This window comes from Erinaceus europaeus (assembly GCF_950295315.1).
Source record: "Erinaceus europaeus chromosome 6 unlocalized genomic scaffold, mEriEur2.1 SUPER_6_unloc_16, whole genome shotgun sequence".
Lineage (NCBI taxonomy): Eukaryota > Metazoa > Chordata > Mammalia > Eulipotyphla > Erinaceidae > Erinaceus > Erinaceus europaeus.
In genome coordinates this window covers 205,188-227,579 of record NW_026647121.1, presented here as the reverse complement: position 1 = coordinate 227,579, position 22,392 = coordinate 205,188, and positions in this window count along the sequence as shown.

Genomic DNA, 22,392 nt, shown 5'->3' with positions numbered 1-22,392 from the left:
CCTGGGCTCCCTGGCTCCCTGGTGCACTTCCTCCTTTGCTCCCTTGGCTGCCAGCCCCGAGGTCTGTCGTTGGTCAGCGCTGTCCTCCAGTCCTTCAGTCCCTCTGTGCCAGGGCCCAGGGGTCTGGGCGCTGCCGCCTTACCTACTGGCAAGGCAGTTGGTCTGGCCAGTGTCAGTGCACCTGAGCACAGAATCCTGGGGGGGGCACATCACAGAGGGCTCGAGAGGTGCTAGGTCACGAGGACCCCGCCCATCCAGTTGACCCCTAGGGAGGCGGCGGCCAAGACACCCACCCTGAACTTGATCTGAAGGGTGGTGGCCAGCCACCAGAGCCAGAGCCCCAGGCCAAAGCCAGTGCAGGTGGGCAGGGCTCGGGGGTAAGGGGCGCGGCGGGGGTGTGTCCTGGGGCGGGGCCGGCATCTGACAGCCAAGGGCTGGGGGCCAAGGGCCTTCACGCCCCTGTCCAAGCAAGTGCACTGACACACAGACACACTGACTGACTGACAGCCCCCGCCCCACAGACACCCCCCAGGGCCCTGGGAGCCCTGAGCTGCCCCGAGCTGCCCCGGGTTTGGCGGGCGGCCACGTAGACACAGGCCTCCATAGTGGATGCCCCTGTCGACCCTGTTGCCTGCTGACAGCGGCCCTCCTCCCCCCCATCCCCCTCCCCTTCCTCATCCTCAGAGGGACTCACTCAGGGCTGCTGGCTCTGGGTGCTGCAGCTGCTATCCAGTGGGTGGGTGCAGGTATCTGGTCCTGTCAGTCCCTGATTCTTCGGAGGACCTGCGTGCCTCCAGCTCCACCCACTCTCCAGTCCAGCCCCCTCCCCCTCCGCAAGGATGCCCCCTTTTCCCCTTGCCCCCTGTCCCCCAGCTCCCCAACAGTCATCTACTGTGTGCCTCCCTGCGCTCCTTTCCTGCCAGCCTGCTGCTGCCCTCCAGCCCTGGGGACCCTGGGCCAGCCCAGCTGCCATCTCACCATCCAGCAAGGGGACCAGCCCTAACCCCCTGCCACCACACCCACACACACACACAACTCTGCACCTATTTAGGGGCTCCCCTGCCTGCAGCCTGCCCCCCAAACAGTCTCCTTCTGCCCCTCAACCCCCTTCCGACCCCTGCCATGGCCCCACACATACACCTGGGCATGAGCAGCCCACACATGCACCTCTCTCCCCTCCCCCTCCACTCCATTTGCTCTAAGGATGGGAAGAATCTTTTCCTCTGGGTGTCCCAGAGGGAGGTGGGTCTGGCCAATGTCCTGGGGAGCCGGAACTGTAAACAAACCATCTACATTGTAACATTTGGGCCTCAGGCCACCCAGTCCCAAGTGCTCTGTGCAAGCCTAGGACTGGTGAAAACACCCCACTCTGAACACAAGGTCTGGCTGGGGCAGTGGCTCCTCCTGTGGACTCAGAGACAGGCAGACAGAGTTTTCAGGTTCAAAATCTGTACTTCCCAGAAGCTGGTCCTTCAGTAAGGGTAAAAAAAAAAAAAAAAACACAACGGCTTTTATTTATTTATTTCTTTATTTTTTTAATTAGTGCTGCCTGACTCTCCTGTGTGACGCCTGATTCTCAGTGAAACAAGGGAAAACATCTTTTTGGCAGGGAGCAGGACCAAGATGCAGGCAGGTGGACTCCGTGGAGGGTGGATGGGTAGGTGCCCCATGCCCTGGCTCCAGAGCCCCAGCTGCTGTTCCAGGCGCTCTCTGATTCCAGAGATCCCCCTGTGTCTTCTCATGACACTATTTCCAGGACTGATCCTCAGGATAATGAGGATTCAAAAAATAGACAGGTCATATTGCTGTCAAAAGGAAATCCAGGGAGGTTGGGCGGTATCTCAGAGGGTTAAGTGGTGGTGGCAGGAAACAAGGGGACAGGAGGAAGAATCCTGGGAATGGCCCCCAGACCCCCACCTGCAGGGGAGTCGCTTTACAGGGAGTGAAGCAGATCTTCAGGGGGTCTATCTTTCTCTCCCCCCTTTGCCTTTCCCCTCCCCTCTCCCTTTCTCTCTGTCCTATGCAAGGACAGTAACAACAACAACAATAAGAAGAAGAACCACAACAATGATCAAGCAACAAGGGCAGCAAAAGGAGAATAAATGGTCTGCAGGAGCAGTGGATTCCTGGTACAGGCACCAAGCACTGGCATAACCCTGGAAGCCATAAATAAATAAAAATATATATATATATATAAACTCATAGAGAAAATATACACATAATATACATGTATACATGCGTCCGTGTATCCACTTTGTAAATAAATATACATGCACTTTTTGTTTATCTAGTGAAGCAGACCTGCAGGGGTCTACCTTTCTCTCCCCCCTCTGCCTTTCCACTCCTCTCTCCCTTTCTCTCTGTCCTATGCAAGGACAGTAACAGCAACAACAAAAATAATAATAACCACAACAAGGGCAGCCAAAGGGGAAAAAGTGGTCTGCAGGAGCAGTGGATTCCTGGTGCAGGCCCCTAACCCTGACAATAACCCTGGAGGCAATAAATGGATAAATACATAAATAAATAAATAAACAAACAGATAAAGAATACATAAATGAAAAATACAGGTAATATACATGTATACATTTCTCTGTGTTTCTACTTAGTAAAATGTCAGCGCTTTATTTATTTAGTGAAGCAGATCTTCAGGGGGCCTATCTTTCTCTCCCCCATCTCTCTTTCCCCTCCTCTCTACATTTTTCTCTGTCCTCCGCAAGGACAGTAACCATCACAACAACAACAACAACAATAATAATGTTAACCACAATAATCAAGCAACAAGGGCAGCAAAAAGGGGAAAAAATGGAACATAGGAGCAGTGGATTCCAGGTGCTGGCACTGAGCTGTGGCAATAACCCCTTGTGGCAATAAATAAATAAATAAATAGTACAGGTAATATACATGAATAGGTCGGAGTGTGTGTATCCACTGTGTAAATGTAAAAGCACTTTTATTTATTTATTTATATTTTATTTATTTCTTACCTAGCCCAGAGAATTTCTTTTCATTGCTAAAACAAATGTCACATTAAGGGTAGCAGGTGGTGCCTCACCTGGTTAAACACTCATGATACACTGTAGGAGGACCCGGGTTCAAGACCCTGGTCCCCACCTGCAGGGGGAAATCTTTACAAGTGGAGCCGGAGTGCTGCACGTGTCTCTCCGGTTCTCAAAATTTCTATCCCTCCCTTCCCTCTCGATTCCTGACTGTCCATTCTAAAAAATAAATCAAGATAATAGAAAGCAAAGAAACAAAAGAAGAAGAAGAAGAAGAAGAAGAAGAAGAAGAAGAAGAAGAAGAAGAAGAAGAAGGAGGGAAAATGAAATATCCCAACATTTCAAGGGGCTGCTTTGGACAATGCTTTCCTTATTAAGATCCTCACAGCATACCATATCCAGAAAGCGCAAAGACACCGTGTTTTTTGTTGACCCAGTTTATTTTATTGATTTATTCATTTATTTATTGAGCAGTTAATGTTTTACATTCGACAGCAGACTAGGGCTCTGATGCCAAAGGTCTCAAGTACCCCTAGATGGCTCTCTGCCTCTACCAAACCAATCAATCAACCCGTGCATCGTTTCATCCATCCATCCATCCATCTATCCATCCATCTATCCATCCATCCAACTATCCATCCACCAATCAACCAAGCTAAGTACAAAAGGAGATATAACCTTGAATGATAAAGACAGTCAAGCCTGCACAGATACATTCCCAAGTGGCCAGTTTGGCTGAATAGGGCAGAGGAGCTGATCCAGGGAATGTGGTGGGGGGTAAGGGTGTGGGTGGGGTGAGCAGGTGAGCCTGTGAGCTGGGTCACATCAGGTGCGCGGAAGGGGGCGGGTGCGGGCAGCTGTTACAAGCGAAATGTCAGAAGCGATCAAGCTGGTGAGCAGGGTACCCAGAAGAGAGGAGAGACAAGAGGAGAGGCGAGGCCAGGCGAGGCGAGGCGAGGAGAGCAGAGGAGAGGAGAGGAGAGCAGGGGAGAGGAGAGGAGAGGAACTGAGAAACCCACCTGGACAGAGGTAGCATACAGGCATCCAGCAAGGCAGGCAGGCATGCAGGCAGCTGTGGCCTGGGCTCCCTGGCTCCCTGGTGCACTTCCTCCTTTGCTCCCTTGGCTGCCAGCCCCGAGGTCTGTCGTTGGTCAGCGCTGTCCTCCAGTCCTTCAGTCCCTCTGTGCCAGGGCCCAGGGGTCTGGGCGCTGCCGCCTTACCTACTGGCAAGGCAGTTGGTCTGGCCAGTGTCAGTGCACCTGAGCACAGAATCCTGGGGGGGGCACATCACAGAGGGCTCGAGAGGTGCTAGGTCACGAGGACCCCGCCCATCCAGTTGACCCCTAGGGAGGCGGCGGCCAAGACACCCACCCTGAACTTGATCTGAAGGGTGGTGGCCAGCCACCAGAGCCAGAGCCCCAGGCCAAAGCCAGTGCAGGTGGGCAGGGCTCGGGGGTAAGGGGCGCGGCGGGGGTGTGTCCTGGGGCGGGGCCGGCATCTGACAGCCAAGGGCTGGGGGCCAAGGGCCTTCACGCCCCTGTCCAAGCAAGTGCACTGACACACAGACACACTGACTGACTGACAGCCCCCGCCCCACAGACACCCCCCAGGGCCCTGGGAGCCCTGAGCTGCCCCGAGCTGCCCCGGGTTTGGCGGGCGGCCACGTAGACACAGGCCTCCATAGTGGATGCCCCTGTCGACCCTGTTGCCTGCTGACAGCGGCCCTCCTCCCCCCCATCCCCCTCCCCTTCCTCATCCTCAGAGGGACTCACTCAGGGCTGCTGGCTCTGGGTGCTGCAGCTGCTATCCAGTGGGTGGGTGCAGGTATCTGGTCCTGTCAGTCCCTGATTCTTCGGAGGACCTGCGTGCCTCCAGCTCCACCCACTCTCCAGTCCAGCCCCCTCCCCCTCCGCAAGGATGCCCCCTTTTCCCCTTGCCCCCTGTCCCCCAGCTCCCCAACAGTCATCTACTGTGTGCCTCCCTGCGCTCCTTTCCTGCCAGCCTGCTGCTGCCCTCCAGCCCTGGGGACCCTGGGCCAGCCCAGCTGCCATCTCACCATCCAGCAAGGGGACCAGCCCTAACCCCCTGCCACCACACCCACACACACACACAACTCTGCACCTATTTAGGGGCTCCCCTGCCTGCAGCCTGCCCCCCAAACAGTCTCCTTCTGCCCCTCAACCCCCTTCCGACCCCTGCCATGGCCCCACACATACACCTGGGCATGAGCAGCCCACACATGCACCTCTCTCCCCTCCCCCTCCACTCCATTTGCTCTAAGGATGGGAAGAATCTTTTCCTCTGGGTGTCCCAGAGGGAGGTGGGTCTGGCCAATGTCCTGGGGAGCCGGAACTGTAAACAAACCATCTACATTGTAACATTTGGGCCTCAGGCCACCCAGTCCCAAGTGCTCTGTGCAAGCCTAGGACTGGTGAAAACACCCCACTCTGAACACAAGGTCTGGCTGGGGCAGTGGCTCCTCCTGTGGACTCAGAGACAGGCAGACAGAGTTTTCAGGTTCAAAATCTGTACTTCCCAGAAGCTGGTCCTTCAGTAAGGGTAAAAAAAAAAAAAAAAACACAACGGCTTTTATTTATTTATTTCTTTATTTTTTTAATTAGTGCTGCCTGACTCTCCTGTGTGACGCCTGATTCTCAGTGAAACAAGGGAAAACATCTTTTTGGCAGGGAGCAGGACCAAGATGCAGGCAGGTGGACTCCGTGGAGGGTGGATGGGTAGGTGCCCCATGCCCTGGCTCCAGAGCCCCAGCTGCTGTTCCAGGCGCTCTCTGATTCCAGAGATCCCCCTGTGTCTTCTCATGACACTATTTCCAGGACTGATCCTCAGGATAATGAGGATTCAAAAAATAGACAGGTCATATTGCTGTCAAAAGGAAATCCAGGGAGGTTGGGCGGTATCTCAGAGGGTTAAGTGGTGGTGGCAGGAAACAAGGGGACAGGAGGAAGAATCCTGGGAATGGCCCCCAGACCCCCACCTGCAGGGGAGTCGCTTTACAGGGAGTGAAGCAGATCTTCAGGGGGTCTATCTTTCTCTCCCCCCTTTGCCTTTCCCCTCCCCTCTCCCTTTCTCTCTGTCCTATGCAAGGACAGTAACAACAACAACAATAAGAAGAAGAACCACAACAATGATCAAGCAACAAGGGCAGCAAAAGGAGAATAAATGGTCTGCAGGAGCAGTGGATTCCTGGTACAGGCACCAAGCACTGGCATAACCCTGGAAGCCATAAATAAATAAAAAAATATATATATATATAAACTCATAGAGAAAATATACACATAATATACATGTATACATGCGTCCGTGTATCCACTTTGTAAATAAATATACATGCACTTTTTGTTTATCTAGTGAAGCAGACCTGCAGGGGTCTACCTTTCTCTCCCCCCTCTGCCTTTCCACTCCTCTCTCCCTTTCTCTCTGTCCTATGCAAGGACAGTAACAGCAACAACAAAAATAATAATAACCACAACAAGGGCAGCCAAAGGGGAAAAAGTGGTCTGCAGGAGCAGTGGATTCCTGGTGCAGGCCCCTAACCCTGACAATAACCCTGGAGGCAATAAATGGATAAATACATAAATAAATAAATAAACAAACAGATAAAGAATACATAAATGAAAAATACAGGTAATATACATGTATACATTTCTCTGTGTTTCTACTTAGTAAAATGTCAGCGCTTTATTTATTTAGTGAAGCAGATCTTCAGGGGGCCTATCTTTCTCTCCCCCATCTCTCTTTCCCCTCCTCTCTACATTTTTCTCTGTCCTCCGCAAGGACAGTAACCATCACAACAACAACAACAACAATAATAATGTTAACCACAATAATCAAGCAACAAGGGCAGCAAAAAGGGGAAAAAATGGAACATAGGAGCAGTGGATTCCAGGTGCTGGCACTGAGCTGTGGCAATAACCCCTTGTGGCAATAAATAAATAAATAAATAGTACAGGTAATATACATGAATAGGTCGGAGTGTGTGTATCCACTGTGTAAATGTAAAAGCACTTTTATTTATTTATTTATATTTTATTTATTTCTTACCTAGCCCAGAGAATTTCTTTTCATTGCTAAAACAAATGTCACATTAAGGGTAGCAGGTGGTGCCTCACCTGGTTAAACACTCATGATACACTGTAGGAGGACCCGGGTTCAAGACCCTGGTCCCCACCTGCAGGGGGAAATCTTTACAAGTGGAGCCGAAGTGCTGCACGTGTCTCTCCGGTTCTCAAAATCTCTATCCCTCCCTTCCCTCTCGATTCCTGACTGTCCATTCTAAAAAATAAATCAAGATAATAGAAAGCAAAGAAACAAAAGAAGAAGAAGAAGAAGAAGAAGAAGAAGAAGAAGAAGAAGAAGAAGAAGAAGAAGAAGAAGAAGAAGGAGGGAAAATGAAATATCCCAACATTTCAAGGGGCTGCTTTGGACAATGCTTTCCTTATTAAGATCCTCACAGCATACCATATCCAGAAAGCGCAAAGACACCGTGTTTTTTGTTGACCCAGTTTATTTTATTGATTTATTCATTTATTTATTGAGCAGTTAATGTTTTACATTCGACAGCAGACTAGGGCTCTGACGCCAAAGGTCTCAAGTACCCCTAGATGGCTCTCTGCCTCTACCAAACCAATCAATCAACCCGTGCATCGTTTCATCCATCCATCCATCCATCTATCCATCCATCTATCCATCCATCCAACTATCCATCCACCAATCAACCAAGCTAAGTACAAAAGGAGATATAACCTTGAATGATAAAGACAGTCAAGCCTGCACAGATACATTCCCAAGTGGCCAGTTTGGCTGAATAGGGCAGAGGAGCTGATCCAGGGAATGTGGTGGGGGGTAAGGGTGTGGGTGGGGTGAGCAGGTGAGCCTGTGAGCTGGGTCACATCAGGTGCGCGGAAGGGGGCGGGTGCGGGCAGCTGTTACAAGCGAAATGTCAGAAGCGATCAAGCTGGTGAGCAGGGTACCCAGAAGAGAGGAGAGACAAGAGGAGAGGCGAGGCCAGGCGAGGCGAGGCGAGGAGAGCAGAGGAGAGGAGAGGAGAGCAGGGGAGAGGAGAGGAGAGGAACTGAGAAACCCACCTGGACAGAGGTAGCATACAGGCATCCAGCAAGGCAGGCAGGCATGCAGGCAGCTGTGGCCTGGGCTCCCTGGCTCCCTGGTGCACTTCCTCCTTTGCTCCCTTGGCTGCCAGCCCCGAGGTCTGTCGTTGGTCAGCGCTGTCCTCCAGTCCTTCAGTCCCTCTGTGCCAGGGCCCAGGGGTCTGGGCGCTGCCGCCTTACCTACTGGCAAGGCAGTTGGTCTGGCCAGTGTCAGTGCACCTGAGCACAGAATCCTGGGGGGGGCACATCACAGAGGGCTCGAGAGGTGCTAGGTCACGAGGACCCCGCCCATCCAGTTGACCCCTAGGGAGGCGGCGGCCAAGACACCCACCCTGAACTTGATCTGAAGGGTGGTGGCCAGCCACCAGAGCCAGAGCCCCAGGCCAAAGCCAGTGCAGGTGGGCAGGGCTCGGGGGTAAGGGGCGCGGCGGGGGTGTGTCCTGGGGCGGGGCCGGCATCTGACAGCCAAGGGCTGGGGGCCAAGGGCCTTCACGCCCCTGTCCAAGCAAGTGCACTGACACACAGACACACTGACTGACTGACAGCCCCCGCCCCACAGACACCCCCCAGGGCCCTGGGAGCCCTGAGCTGCCCCGAGCTGCCCCGGGTTTGGCGGGCGGCCACGTAGACACAGGCCTCCATAGTGGATGCCCCTGTCGACCCTGTTGCCTGCTGACAGCGGCCCTCCTCCCCCCCATCCCCCTCCCCTTCCTCATCCTCAGAGGGACTCACTCAGGGCTGCTGGCTCTGGGTGCTGCAGCTGCTATCCAGTGGGTGGGTGCAGGTATCTGGTCCTGTCAGTCCCTGATTCTTCGGAGGACCTGCGTGCCTCCAGCTCCACCCACTCTCCAGTCCAGCCCCCTCCCCCTCCGCAAGGATGCCCCCTTTTCCCCTTGCCCCCTGTCCCCCAGCTCCCCAACAGTCATCTACTGTGTGCCTCCCTGCGCTCCTTTCCTGCCAGCCTGCTGCTGCCCTCCAGCCCTGGGGACCCTGGGCCAGCCCAGCTGCCATCTCACCATCCAGCAAGGGGACCAGCCCTAACCCCCTGCCACCACACCCACACACACACACAACTCTGCACCTATTTAGGGGCTCCCCTGCCTGCAGCCTGCCCCCCAAACAGTCTCCTTCTGCCCCTCAACCCCCTTCCGACCCCTGCCATGGCCCCACACATACACCTGGGCATGAGCAGCCCACACATGCACCTCTCTCCCCTCCCCCTCCACTCCATTTGCTCTAAGGATGGGAAGAATCTTTTCCTCTGGGTGTCCCAGAGGGAGGTGGGTCTGGCCAATGTCCTGGGGAGCCGGAACTGTAAACAAACCATCTACATTGTAACATTTGGGCCTCAGGCCACCCAGTCCCAAGTGCTCTGTGCAAGCCTAGGACTGGTGAAAACACCCCACTCTGAACACAAGGTCTGGCTGGGGCAGTGGCTCCTCCTGTGGACTCAGAGACAGGCAGACAGAGTTTTCAGGTTCAAAATCTGTACTTCCCAGAAGCTGGTCCTTCAGTAAGGGTAAAAAAAAAAAAAAAAACACAACGGCTTTTATTTATTTATTTCTTTATTTTTTTAATTAGTGCTGCCTGACTCTCCTGTGTGACGCCTGATTCTCAGTGAAACAAGGGAAAACATCTTTTTGGCAGGGAGCAGGACCAAGATGCAGGCAGGTGGACTCCGTGGAGGGTGGATGGGTAGGTGCCCCATGCCCTGGCTCCAGAGCCCCAGCTGCTGTTCCAGGCGCTCTCTGATTCCAGAGATCCCCCTGTGTCTTCTCATGACACTATTTCCAGGACTGATCCTCAGGATAATGAGGATTCAAAAAATAGACAGGTCATATTGCTGTCAAAAGGAAATCCAGGGAGGTTGGGCGGTATCTCAGAGGGTTAAGTGGTGGTGGCAGGAAACAAGGGGACAGGAGGAAGAATCCTGGGAATGGCCCCCAGACCCCCACCTGCAGGGGAGTCGCTTTACAGGGAGTGAAGCAGATCTTCAGGGGGTCTATCTTTCTCTCCCCCCTTTGCCTTTCCCCTCCCCTCTCCCTTTCTCTCTGTCCTATGCAAGGACAGTAACAACAACAACAATAAGAAGAAGAACCACAACAATGATCAAGCAACAAGGGCAGCAAAAGGAGAATAAATGGTCTGCAGGAGCAGTGGATTCCTGGTACAGGCACCAAGCACTGGCATAACCCTGGAAGCCATAAATAAATAAAAAAATATATATATATATAAACTCATAGAGAAAATATACACATAATATACATGTATACATGCGTCCGTGTATCCACTTTGTAAATAAATATACATGCACTTTTTGTTTATCTAGTGAAGCAGACCTGCAGGGGTCTACCTTTCTCTCCCCCCTCTGCCTTTCCACTCCTCTCTCCCTTTCTCTCTGTCCTATGCAAGGACAGTAACAGCAACAACAAAAATAATAATAACCACAACAAGGGCAGCCAAAGGGGAAAAAGTGGTCTGCAGGAGCAGTGGATTCCTGGTGCAGGCCCCTAACCCTGACAATAACCCTGGAGGCAATAAATGGATAAATACATAAATAAATAAATAAACAAACAGATAAAGAATACATAAATGAAAAATACAGGTAATATACATGTATACGTTTCTCTGTGTTTCTACTTAGTAAAATGTCAGCGCTTTATTTATTTAGTGAAGCAGATCTTCAGGGGGCCTATCTTTCTCTCCCCCATCTCTCTTTCCCCTCCTCTCTACATTTTTCTCTGTCCTCCGCAAGGACAGTAACCATCACAACAACAACAACAACAATAATAATGTTAACCACAATAATCAAGCAACAAGGGCAGCAAAAAGGGGAAAAAATGGAACATAGGAGCAGTGGATTCCAGGTGCTGGCACTGAGCTGTGGCAATAACCCCTTGTGGCAATAAATAAATAAATAAATAGTACAGGTAATATACATGAATAGGTCGGAGTGTGTGTATCCACTGTGTAAATGTAAAAGCACTTTTATTTATTTATTTATATTTTATTTATTTCTTACCTAGCCCAGAGAATTTCTTTTCATTGCTAAAACAAATGTCACATTAAGGGTAGCAGGTGGTGCCTCACCTGGTTAAACACTCATGATACACTGTAGGAGGACCCGGGTTCAAGACCCTGGTCCCCACCTGCAGGGGGAAATCTTTACAAGTGGAGCCGAAGTGCTGCACGTGTCTCTCCGGTTCTCAAAATCTCTATCCCTCCCTTCCCTCTCGATTCCTGACTGTCCATTCTAAAAAATAAATCAAGATAATAGAAAGCAAAGAAACAAAAGAAGAAGAAGAAGAAGAAGAAGAAGAAGAAGAAGAAGAAGAAGAAGAAGAAGAAGAAGAAGATGAAGGGAAAATGAAATATCCCAACATTTCAAGGGGCTGCTTTGGACAATGCTTTCCTTATTAAGATCCTCACAGCATACCATATCCAGAAAGCGCAAAGACACCGTGTTTTTTGTTGACCCAGTTTATTTTATTGATTTATTCATTTATTTATTGAGCAGTTAATGTTTCACATTCGACAGCAGACTAGGGCTCTGATGCCAAAGGTCTCAAGTACCCCTAGATGGCTCTCTGCCTCTACCAAACCAATCAATCAACCCGTGCATCGTTTCATCCATCCATCCATCCATCTATCCATCCATCTATCCATCCATCCAACTATCCATCCACCAATCAACCAAGCTAAGTACAAAAGGAGATATAACCTTGAATGATAAAGACAGTCAAGCCTGCACAGATACATTCCCAAGTGGCCAGTTTGGCTGAATAGGGCAGAGGAGCTGATCCAGGGAATGTGGTGGGGGGTAAGGGTGTGGGTGGGGTGAGCAGGTGAGCCTGTGAGCTGGGTCACATCAGGTGCGCGGAAGGGGGCGGGTGCGGGCAGCTGTTACAAGCGAAATGTCAGAAGCGATCAAGCTGGTGAGCAGGGTACCCAGAAGAGAGGAGAGACAAGAGGAGAGGCGAGGCCAGGCGAGGCGAGGCGAGGAGAGCAGAGGAGAGGAGAGGAGAGCAGGGGAGAGGAGAGGAGAGGAACTGAGAAACCCACCTGGACAGAGGTAGCATACAGGCATCCAGCAAGGCAGGCAGGCATGCAGGCAGCTGTGGCCTGGGCTCCCTGGCTCCCTGGTGCACTTCCTCCTTTGCTCCCTTGGCTGCCAGCCCCGAGGTCTGTCGTTGGTCAGCGCTGTCCTCCAGTCCTTCAGTCCCTCTGTGCCAGGGCCCAGGGGTCTGGGCGCTGCCGCCTTACCTACTGGCAAGGCAGTTGGTCTGGCCAGTGTCAGTGCACCTGAGCACAGAATCCTGGGGGGGGCACATCACAGAGGGCTCGAGAGGTGCTAGGTCACGAGGACCCCGCCCATCCAGTTGACCCCTAGGGAGGCGGCGGCCAAGACACCCACCCTGAACTTGATCTGAAGGGTGGTGGCCAGCCACCAGAGCCAGAGCCCCAGGCCAAAGCCAGTGCAGGTGGGCAGGGCTCGGGGGTAAGGGGCGCGGCGGGGGTGTGTCCTGGGGCGGGGCCGGCATCTGACAGCCAAGGGCTGGGGGCCAAGGGCCTTCACGCCCCTGTCCAAGCAAGTGCACTGACACACAGACACACTGACTGACTGACAGCCCCCGCCCCACAGACACCCCCCAGGGCCCTGGGAGCCCTGAGCTGCCCCGAGCTGCCCCGGGTTTGGCGGGCGGCCACGTAGACACAGGCCTCCATAGTGGATGCCCCTGTCGACCCTGTTGCCTGCTGACAGCGGCCCTCCTCCCCCCCATCCCCCTCCCCTTCCTCATCCTCAGAGGGACTCACTCAGGGCTGCTGGCTCTGGGTGCTGCAGCTGCTATCCAGTGGGTGGGTGCAGGTATCTGGTCCTGTCAGTCCCTGATTCTTCGGAGGACCTGCGTGCCTCCAGCTCCACCCACTCTCCAGTCCAGCCCCCTCCCCCTCCGCAAGGATGCCCCCTTTTCCCCTTGCCCCCTGTCCCCCAGCTCCCCAACAGTCATCTACTGTGTGCCTCCCTGCGCTCCTTTCCTGCCAGCCTGCTGCTGCCCTCCAGCCCTGGGGACCCTGGGCCAGCCCAGCTGCCATCTCACCATCCAGCAAGGGGACCAGCCCTAACCCCCTGCCACCACACCCACACACACACACAACTCTGCACCTATTTAGGGGCTCCCCTGCCTGCAGCCTGCCCCCCAAACAGTCTCCTTCTGCCCCTCAACCCCCTTCCGACCCCTGCCATGGCCCCACACATACACCTGGGCATGAGCAGCCCACACATGCACCTCTCTCCCCTCCCCCTCCACTCCATTTGCTCTAAGGATGGGAAGAATCTTTTCCTCTGGGTGTCCCAGAGGGAGGTGGGTCTGGCCAATGTCCTGGGGAGCCGGAACTGTAAACAAACCATCTACATTGTAACATTTGGGCCTCAGGCCACCCAGTCCCAAGTGCTCTGTGCAAGCCTAGGACTGGTGAAAACACCCCACTCTGAACACAAGGTCTGGCTGGGGCAGTGGCTCCTCCTGTGGACTCAGAGACAGGCAGACAGAGTTTTCAGGTTCAAAATCTGTACTTCCCAGAAGCTGGTCCTTCAGTAAGGGTAAAAAAAAAAAAAAAACACAACGGCTTTTATTTATTTATTTCTTTATTTTTTTAATTAGTGCTGCCTGACTCTCCTGTGTGACGCCTGATTCTCAGTGAAACAAGGGAAAACATCTTTTTGGCAGGGAGCAGGACCAAGATGCAGGCAGGTGGACTCCGTGGAGGGTGGATGGGTAGGTGCCCCATGCCCTGGCTCCAGAGCCCCAGCTGCTGTTCCAGGCGCTCTCTGATTCCAGAGATCCCCCTGTGTCTTCTCATGACACTATTTCCAGGACTGATCCTCAGGATAATGAGGATTCAAAAAATAGACAGGTCATATTGCTGTCAAAAGGAAATCCAGGGAGGTTGGGCGGTATCTCAGAGGGTTAAGTGGTGGTGGCAGGAAACAAGGGGACAGGAGGAAGAATCCTGGGAATGGCCCCCAGACCCCCACCTGCAGGGGAGTCGCTTTACAGGGAGTGAAGCAGATCTTCAGGGGGTCTATCTTTCTCTCCCCCCTTTGCCTTTCCCCTCCCCTCTCCCTTTCTCTCTGTCCTATGCAAGGACAGTAACAACAACAACAATAAGAAGAAGAACCACAACAATGATCAAGCAACAAGGGCAGCAAAAGGAGAATAAATGGTCTGCAGGAGCAGTGGATTCCTGGTACAGGCACCAAGCACTGGCATAACCCTGGAAGCCATAAATAAATAAAAAAATATATATATATATAAACTCATAGAGAAAATATACACATAATATACATGTATACATGCGTCCGTGTATCCACTTTGTAAATAAATATACATGCACTTTTTGTTTATCTAGTGAAGCAGACCTGCAGGGGTCTACCTTTCTCTCCCCCCTCTGCCTTTCCACTCCTCTCTCCCTTTCTCTCTGTCCTATGCAAGGACAGTAACAGCAACAACAAAAATAATAATAACCACAACAAGGGCAGCCAAAGGGGAAAAAGTGGTCTGCAGGAGCAGTGGATTCCTGGTGCAGGCCCCTAACCCTGACAATAACCCTGGAGGCAATAAATGGATAAATACATAAATAAATAAATAAACAAACAGATAAAGAATACATAAATAAAAAATACAGGTAATATACATGTATACATTTCTCTGTGTTTCTACTTAGTAAAATGTCAGCGCTTTATTTATTTAGTGAAGCAGATCTTCAGGGGGCCTATCTTTCTCTCCCCCATCTCTCTTTCCCCTCCTCTCTACATTTTTCTCTGTCCTCCGCAAGGACAGTAACCATCACAACAACAACAACAACAATAATAATGTTAACCACAATAATCAAGCAACAAGGGCAGCAAAAAGGGGAAAAAATGGAACATAGGAGCAGTGGATTCCAGGTGCTGGCACTGAGCTGTGGCAATAACCCCTTGTGGCAATAAATAAATAAATAAATAGTACAGGTAATATACATGAATAGGTCGGAGTGTGTGTATCCACTGTGTAAATGTAAAAGCACTTTTATTTATTTATTTATATTTTATTTATTTCTTACCTAGCCCAGAGAATTTCTTTTCATTGCTAAAACAAATGTCACATTAAGGGTAGCAGGTGGTGCCTCACCTGGTTAAACACTCATGATACACTGTAGGAGGACCCGGGTTCAAGACCCTGGTCCCCACCTGCAGGGGGAAATCTTTACAAGTGGAGCCGGAGTGCTGCACGTGTCTCTCCGGTTCTCAAAATTTCTATCCCTCCCTTCCCTCTCGATTCCTGACTGTCCATTCTAAAAAATAAATCAAGATAATAGAAAGCAAAGAAACAAAAGAAGAAGAAGAAGAAGAAGAAGAAGAAGAAGAAGAAGAAGAAGAAGAAGAAGAAGAAGGAGGGAAAATGAAATATCCCAACATTTCAAGGGGCTGCTTTGGACAATGCTTTCCTTATTAAGATCCTCACAGCATACCATATCCAGAAAGCGCAAAGACACCGTGTTTTTTGTTGACCCAGTTTATTTTATTGATTTATTCATTTATTTATTGAGCAGTTAATGTTTTACATTCGACAGCAGACTAGGGCTCTGATGCCAAAGGTCTCAAGTACCCCTAGATGGCTCTCTGCCTCTACCAAACCAATCAATCAACCCGTGCATCGTTTCATCCATCCATCCATCCATCTATCCATCCATCTATCCATCCATCCAACTATCCATCCACCAATCAACCAAGCTAAGTACAAAAGGAGATATAACCTTGAATGATAAAGACAGTCAAGCCTGCACAGATACATTCCCAAGTGGCCAGTTTGGCTGAATAGGGCAGAGGAGCTGATCCAGGGAATGTGGTGGGGGGTAAGGGTGTGGGTGGGGTGAGCAGGTGAGCCTGTGAGCTGGGTCACATCAGGTGCGCGGAAGGGGGCGGGTGCGGGCAGCTGTTACAAGCGAAATGTCAGAAGCGATTAAGCTGGTGAGCAGGGTACCCAGAAGAGAGGAGAGACAAGAGGAGAGGCGAGGCCAGGCGAGGCGAGGCGAGGAGAGCAGAGGAGAGGAGAGGAGAGCAGGGGAGAGGAGAGGAGAGGAACTGAGAAACCCACCTGGACAGAGGTAGCATACAGGCATCCAGCAAGGCAGGCAGGCATGCAGGCAGCTGTGGCCTGGGCTCCCTGGCTCCCTGGTGCACTTCCTCCTTTGCTCCCTTGGCTGCCAGCCCCGAGGTCTGTCGTTGGTCAGCGCTGTCCTCCAGTCCTTCAGTCCCTCTGTGCCAGGGCCCAGGGGTCTGGGCGCTGCCGCCTTACCTACTGGCAAGGCAGTTGGTCTGGCCAGTGTCAGTGCACCTGAGCACAGAATCCTGGGGGGGGCACATCACAGAGGGCTCCAGAGGTGCTAGGTCACGAGGACCCCGCCCATCCAGTTGACCCCTAGGGAGGCGGCGGCCAAGACACCCACCCTGAACTTGATCTGAAGGGTGGTGGCCAGCCACCAGAGCCAGAGCCCCAGGCCAAAGCCAGTGCAGGTGGGCAGGGCTCGGGGGTAAGGGGCGCGGCGGGGGTGTGTCCTGGGGCGGGGCCGGCATCTGACAGCCAAGGGCTGGGGGCCAAGGGCCTTCACGCCCCTGTCCAAGCAAGTGCACTGACACACAGACACACTGACTGACTGACAGCCCCCGCCCCACAGACACCCCCCAGGGCCCTGGGAGCCCTGAGCTGCCCCGAGCTGCCCCGGGTTTGGCGGGTGGCCACGTAGACACAGGCCTCCATAGTGGATGCCCCTGTCGACCCTGTTGCCTGCTGACAGCGGCCCTCCTCCCCCCCATCCCCCTCCCCTTCCTCATCCTCAGAGGGACTCACTCAGGGCTGCTGGCTCTGGGTGCTGCAGCTGCTATCCAGTGGGTGGGTGCAGGTATCTGGTCCTGTCAGTCCCTGATTCTTCGGAGGACCTGCGTGCCTCCAGCTCCACCCACTCTCCAGTCCAGCCCCCTCCCCCTCCGCAAGGATGCCCCCTTTTCCCCTTGCCCCCTGTCCCCCAGCTCCCCAACAGTCATCTACTGTGTGCCTCCCTGCGCTCCTTTCCTGCCAGCCTGCTGCTGCCCTCCAGCCCTGGGGACCCTGGGCCAGCCCAGCTGCCATCTCACCATCCAGCAAGGGGACCAGCCCTAACCCCCTGCCACCACACCCACACACACACACAACTCTGCACCTATTTAGGGGCTCCCCTGCCTGCAGCCTGCCCCCCAAACAGTCTCCTTCTGCCCCTCAACCCCCTTCCGACCCCTGCCATGGCCCCACACATACACCTGGGCATGAGCAGCCCACACATGCACCTCTCTCCCCTCCCCCTCCACTCCATTTGCTCTAAGATGGGAAGAATCTTTTCCTCTGGGTGTCCCAGAGGGAGGTGGGTCTGGCCAATGTCCTGGGGAGCCGGAACTGTAAACAAACCATCTACATTGTAACATTTGGGCCTCAGGCCACCCAGTCCCAAGTGCTCTGTGCAAGCCTAGGACTGGTGAAAACACCCCACTCTGAACACAAGGTCTGGCTGGGGCAGTGGCTCCTCCTGTGGACTCAGAGACAGGCAGACAGAGTTTTCAGGTTGAAAATCTGTACTTCCCAGAAGCTGGTCCTTCAGTAAGGGTAAAAAAAAAAAAAAACACAACGGCTTTTATTTATTTATTTCTTTATTTTTTTAATTAGTGCTGCCTGACTCTCCTGTGTGACGCCTGATTCTCAGTGAAACAAGGGAAAACATCTTTTTGGCAGGGAGCAGGACCAAGATGCAGGCAGGTGGACTCCGTGGAGGGTGGATGGGTAGGTGCCCCATGCCCTGGCTCCAGAGCCCCAGCTGCTGTTCCAGGCGCTCTCTGATTCCAGAGATCCCCCTGTGTCTTCTCATGACACTATTTCCAGGACTGATCCTCAGGATAACGAGGATTCAAAAAATAGACAGGTCATATTGCTGTCAAAAGGAAATCCAGGGAGGTTGGGCGGTATCTCAGAGGGTTAAGTGGTGGTGGCAGGAAACAAGGGGACAGGAGGAAGAATCCTGGGAATGGCCCCCAGACCCCCACCTGCAGGGGAGTCGCTTTACAGGGAGTGAAGCAGATCTTCAGGGGGTCTATCTTTCTCTCCCCCCTTTGCCTTTCCCCTCCCCTCTCCCTTTCTCTCTGTCCTATGCAAGGACAGTAACAACAACAACAATAAGAAGAAGAACCACAACAATGATCAAGCAACAAGGGCAGCAAAACGAGAATAAATGGTCTGCAGGAGCAGTGGATTCCTGGTACAGGCACCAAGCACTGGCATAACCCTGGAAGCCATAAATAAATAAAAAAATATATATATATATATAAACTCATAGAGAAAATATACACATAATATACATGTATACATGCGTCCGTGTATCCACTTTGTAAATAAATATACATGCACTTTTTGTTTATCTAGTGAAGCAGACCTGCAGGGGTCTACCTTTCTCTCCCCCCTCTGCCTTTCCACTCCTCTCTCCCTTTCTCTCTGTCCTATGCAAGGACAGTAACAGCAACAACAAAAATAATAATAACCACAACAAGGGCAGCCAAAGGGGAAAAAGTGGTCTGCAGGAGCAGTGGATTCCTGGTGCAGGCCCCTAACCCTGACAATAACCCTGGAGGCAATAAATGGATAAATACATAAATAAATAAATAAACAAACAGATAAAGAATACATAAATAAAAAATACAGGTAATATACATGTATACATTTCTCTGTGTTTCTACTGAGTAAAATGTCAGCGCTTTATTTATTTAGTGAAGCAGATCTTCAGGGGGCCTATCTTTCTCTCCCCCATCTCTCTTTCCCCTCCTCTCTACATTTTTCTCTGTCCTCCGCAAGGACAGTAACCATCACAACAACAACAACAACAATAATAATGTTAACCACAATAATCAAGCAACAAGGGCAGCAAAAAGGGGAAAAAATGGAACATAGGAGCAGTGGATTCCAGGTGCTGGCACTGAGCTGTGGCAATAACCCCTTGTGGCAATAAATAAATAAATAGTACAGGTAATATACATGAATAGGTCGGAGTGTGTGTATCCACTGTGTAAATGTAAAAGCACTTTTATTTATTTATTTATATTTTATTTATTTCTTACCTAGCCCAGAGAATTTCTTTTCATTGCTAAAACAAATGTCACATTAAGGGTAGCAGGTGGTGCCTCACCTGGTTAAACACTCATGATACACTGTAGGAGGACCCGGGTTCAAGACCCTGGTCCCCACCTGCAGGGGGAAATCTTTACAAGTGGAGCCGAAGTGCTGCCCGTGTCTCTCCGGTTCTCAAAATCTCTATCCCTCCCTTCCCTCTCGATTCCTGACTGTCCATTCTAAAAAATAAATCAAGATAATAGAAAGCAAAGAAACAAAAGAAGAAGAAGAAGAAGAAGAAGAAGAAGAAGAAGAAGAAGAAGAAGAAGAAGAAGAAGAAGAAGGAGGGAAAATGAAATATCCCAACATTTCAAGGGGCTGCTTTGGACAATGCTTTCCTTATTAAGATCCTCACAGCATACCATATCCAGAAAGCGCAAAGACACCGTGTTTTTTGTTGACCCAGTTTATTTTATTGATTTATTCATTTATTTATTGAGCAGTTAATGTTTTACATTCGACAGCAGACTAGGGCTCTGATGCCAAAGGTCTCAAGTACCCCTAGATGGCTCTCTGCCTCTACCAAACCAATCAATCAACCCGTGCATCGTTTCCTCCATCCATCCATCCATCTATCCATCCATCTATCCATCCATCCAACTATCCATCCACCAATCAACCAAGCTAAGTACAAAAGGAGATATAACCTTGAATGATAAAGACAGTCAAGCCTGCACAGATACATTCCCAAGTGGCCAGTTTGGCTGAATAGGGCAGAGGAGCTGATCCAGGGAATGTGGTGGGGGGTAAGGGTGTGGGTGGGGTGAGCAGGTGAGCCTGTGAGCTGGGTCACATCAGGTGTGCGGAAGGGGGCGGGTGCGGGCAGCTGTTACAAGCGAAATGTCAGAAGCGATCAAGCTGGTGAGCAGGGTACCCAGAAGAGAGGAGAGACAAGAGGAGAGGCGAGGCCAGGCGAGGCGAGGCGAGGAGAGCAGAGGAGAGGAGAGGAGAGCAGGGGAGAGGAGAGGAGAGGAACTGAGAAACCCACCTGGACAGAGGTAGCATACAGGCATCCAGCAAGGCAGGCAGGCATGCAGGCAGCTTTGGCCTGGGCTCCCTGGCTCCCTGGTGCACTTCCTCCTTTGCTCCCTTGGCTGCCAGCCCCGAGGTCTGTCGTTGGTCAGCGCTGTCCTCCAGTCCTTCAGTCCCTCTGTGCCAGGGCCCAGGGGTCTGGGCGCTGCCGCCTTACCTACTGGCAAGGCAGTTGGTCTGGCCAGTGTCAGTGCACCTGAGCACAGAATCCTGGGGGGGGCACATCACAGAGGGCTCCAGAGGTTCTAGGTCAAGAGGACCCCGCCCATCCAGTTGACCCCTAGGGAGGCGGCAGCCAAGACACCCATCCTGAACTTGATCTGAAGGGTGGTGGCCAGCCACCAGAGCCAGAGCCCCAGGCCAAAGCCAGTGCAGGTGGGCAGGGCTCGGGGGTAAGGGGCGCGGCGGGGGTGTGTCCTGGGGCGGGGCCGGCATCTGACAGCCAAGGGCTGGGGGCCAAGGGCCTTCACGCCCCTGTCCAAGCAAGTGCACTGACACACAGACACACTGACTGACTGACAGCCCCCGCCCCACAGACACCCCCCAGGGCCCTGGGAGCCCTGAGCTGCCCCGAGCTGCCCCGGGTTTGGCGGGCGGCCACGTAGACACAGGCCTCCATAGTGGATGCCCCTGTCGACCCTGTTGCCTGCTGACAGCGGCCCTCCTCCCCCCCATCCCCCTCCCCTTCCTCATCCTCAGAGGGACTCACTCAGGGCTGCTGGCTCTGGGTGCTGCAGCTGCTATCCAGTGGGTAGGTGCAGGTATCTGGTCCTGTCAGTCCCTGATTCTTCGGAGGACCTGCGTGCCTCCAGCTCCACCCACTCTCCAGTCCAGCCCCCTCCCCCTCCGCAAGGATGCCCCCTTTTCCCCTTGCCCCCTGTCCCCCAGCTCCCCAACAGTCATCTACTGTGTGCCTCCCTGCGCTCCTTTCCTGCCAGCCTGCTGCTGCCCTCCAGCCCTGGGGACCCTGGGCCAGCCCAGCTGCCATCTCACCATCCAGCAAGGGGACCAGCCCTAACCCCCTGCCACCACACCCACACACACACACAACTCTGCACTTCTTTAGGGGCTCCCCTGCCTGCAGCCTGCCCCCCAAACAGTCTCCTTCTGCCCCTCAACCCCCTTCCGACCCCTGCCATGGCCCCACACATACACCTGGGCATGAGCAGCCCACACATGCACCTCTCTCCCCTCCCCCTCCACTCCATTTGCTCTAAGGATGGGAAGAATCTTTTCCTCTGGGTGTCCCAGAGGGAGGTGGGTCTGGCCAATGTCCTGGGGAGCCGGAACTGTAAACAAACCATCTACATTGTAACATTTGGGCCTCAGGCCACCCAGTCCCAAGTGCTCTGTGCAAGCCTAGGACTGGTGAAAACACCCCACTCTGAACACAAGGTCTGGCTGGGGCAGTGGCTCCTCCTTTGGACTCAGAGACAGGCAGACAGAGTTTTCAGGTTGAAAATCTGTACTTCCCAGAAGCTGGTCCTTCAGTAAGGGTAAAAAAAAAAAAAAAACACAACGGCTTTTATTTATTTATTTCTTTATTTTTTTAATTAGTGCTGCCTGACTCTCCTGTGTGACGCCTGATTCTCAGTGAAACAAGGGAAAACATCTTTTTGGCAGGGAGCAGGACCAAGATGCAGGCAGGTGGACTCCGTGGAGGGTGGATGGGTAGGTGCCCCATGCCCTGGCTCCAGAGCCCCAGCTGCTGTTCCAGGCGCTCTCTGATTCCAGAGATCCCCCTGTGTCTTCTCATGACACTATTTCCAGGACTGATCCTCAGGATAATGAGGATTCAAAAAATAGACAGGTCATATTGCTGTCAAAAGGAAATCCAGGGAGGTTGGGCGGTATCTCAGAGGGTTAAGTGGTGGTGGCATGAAACAAGGGGACAGGAGGAAGAATCCTGGGAATGGCCCCCAGACCCCCACCTGCAGGGGAGTCGCTTTACAGGGAGTGAAGCAGATCTTCAGGGGGTCTATCTTTCTCTCCCCACTTTGCCTTTCCCCT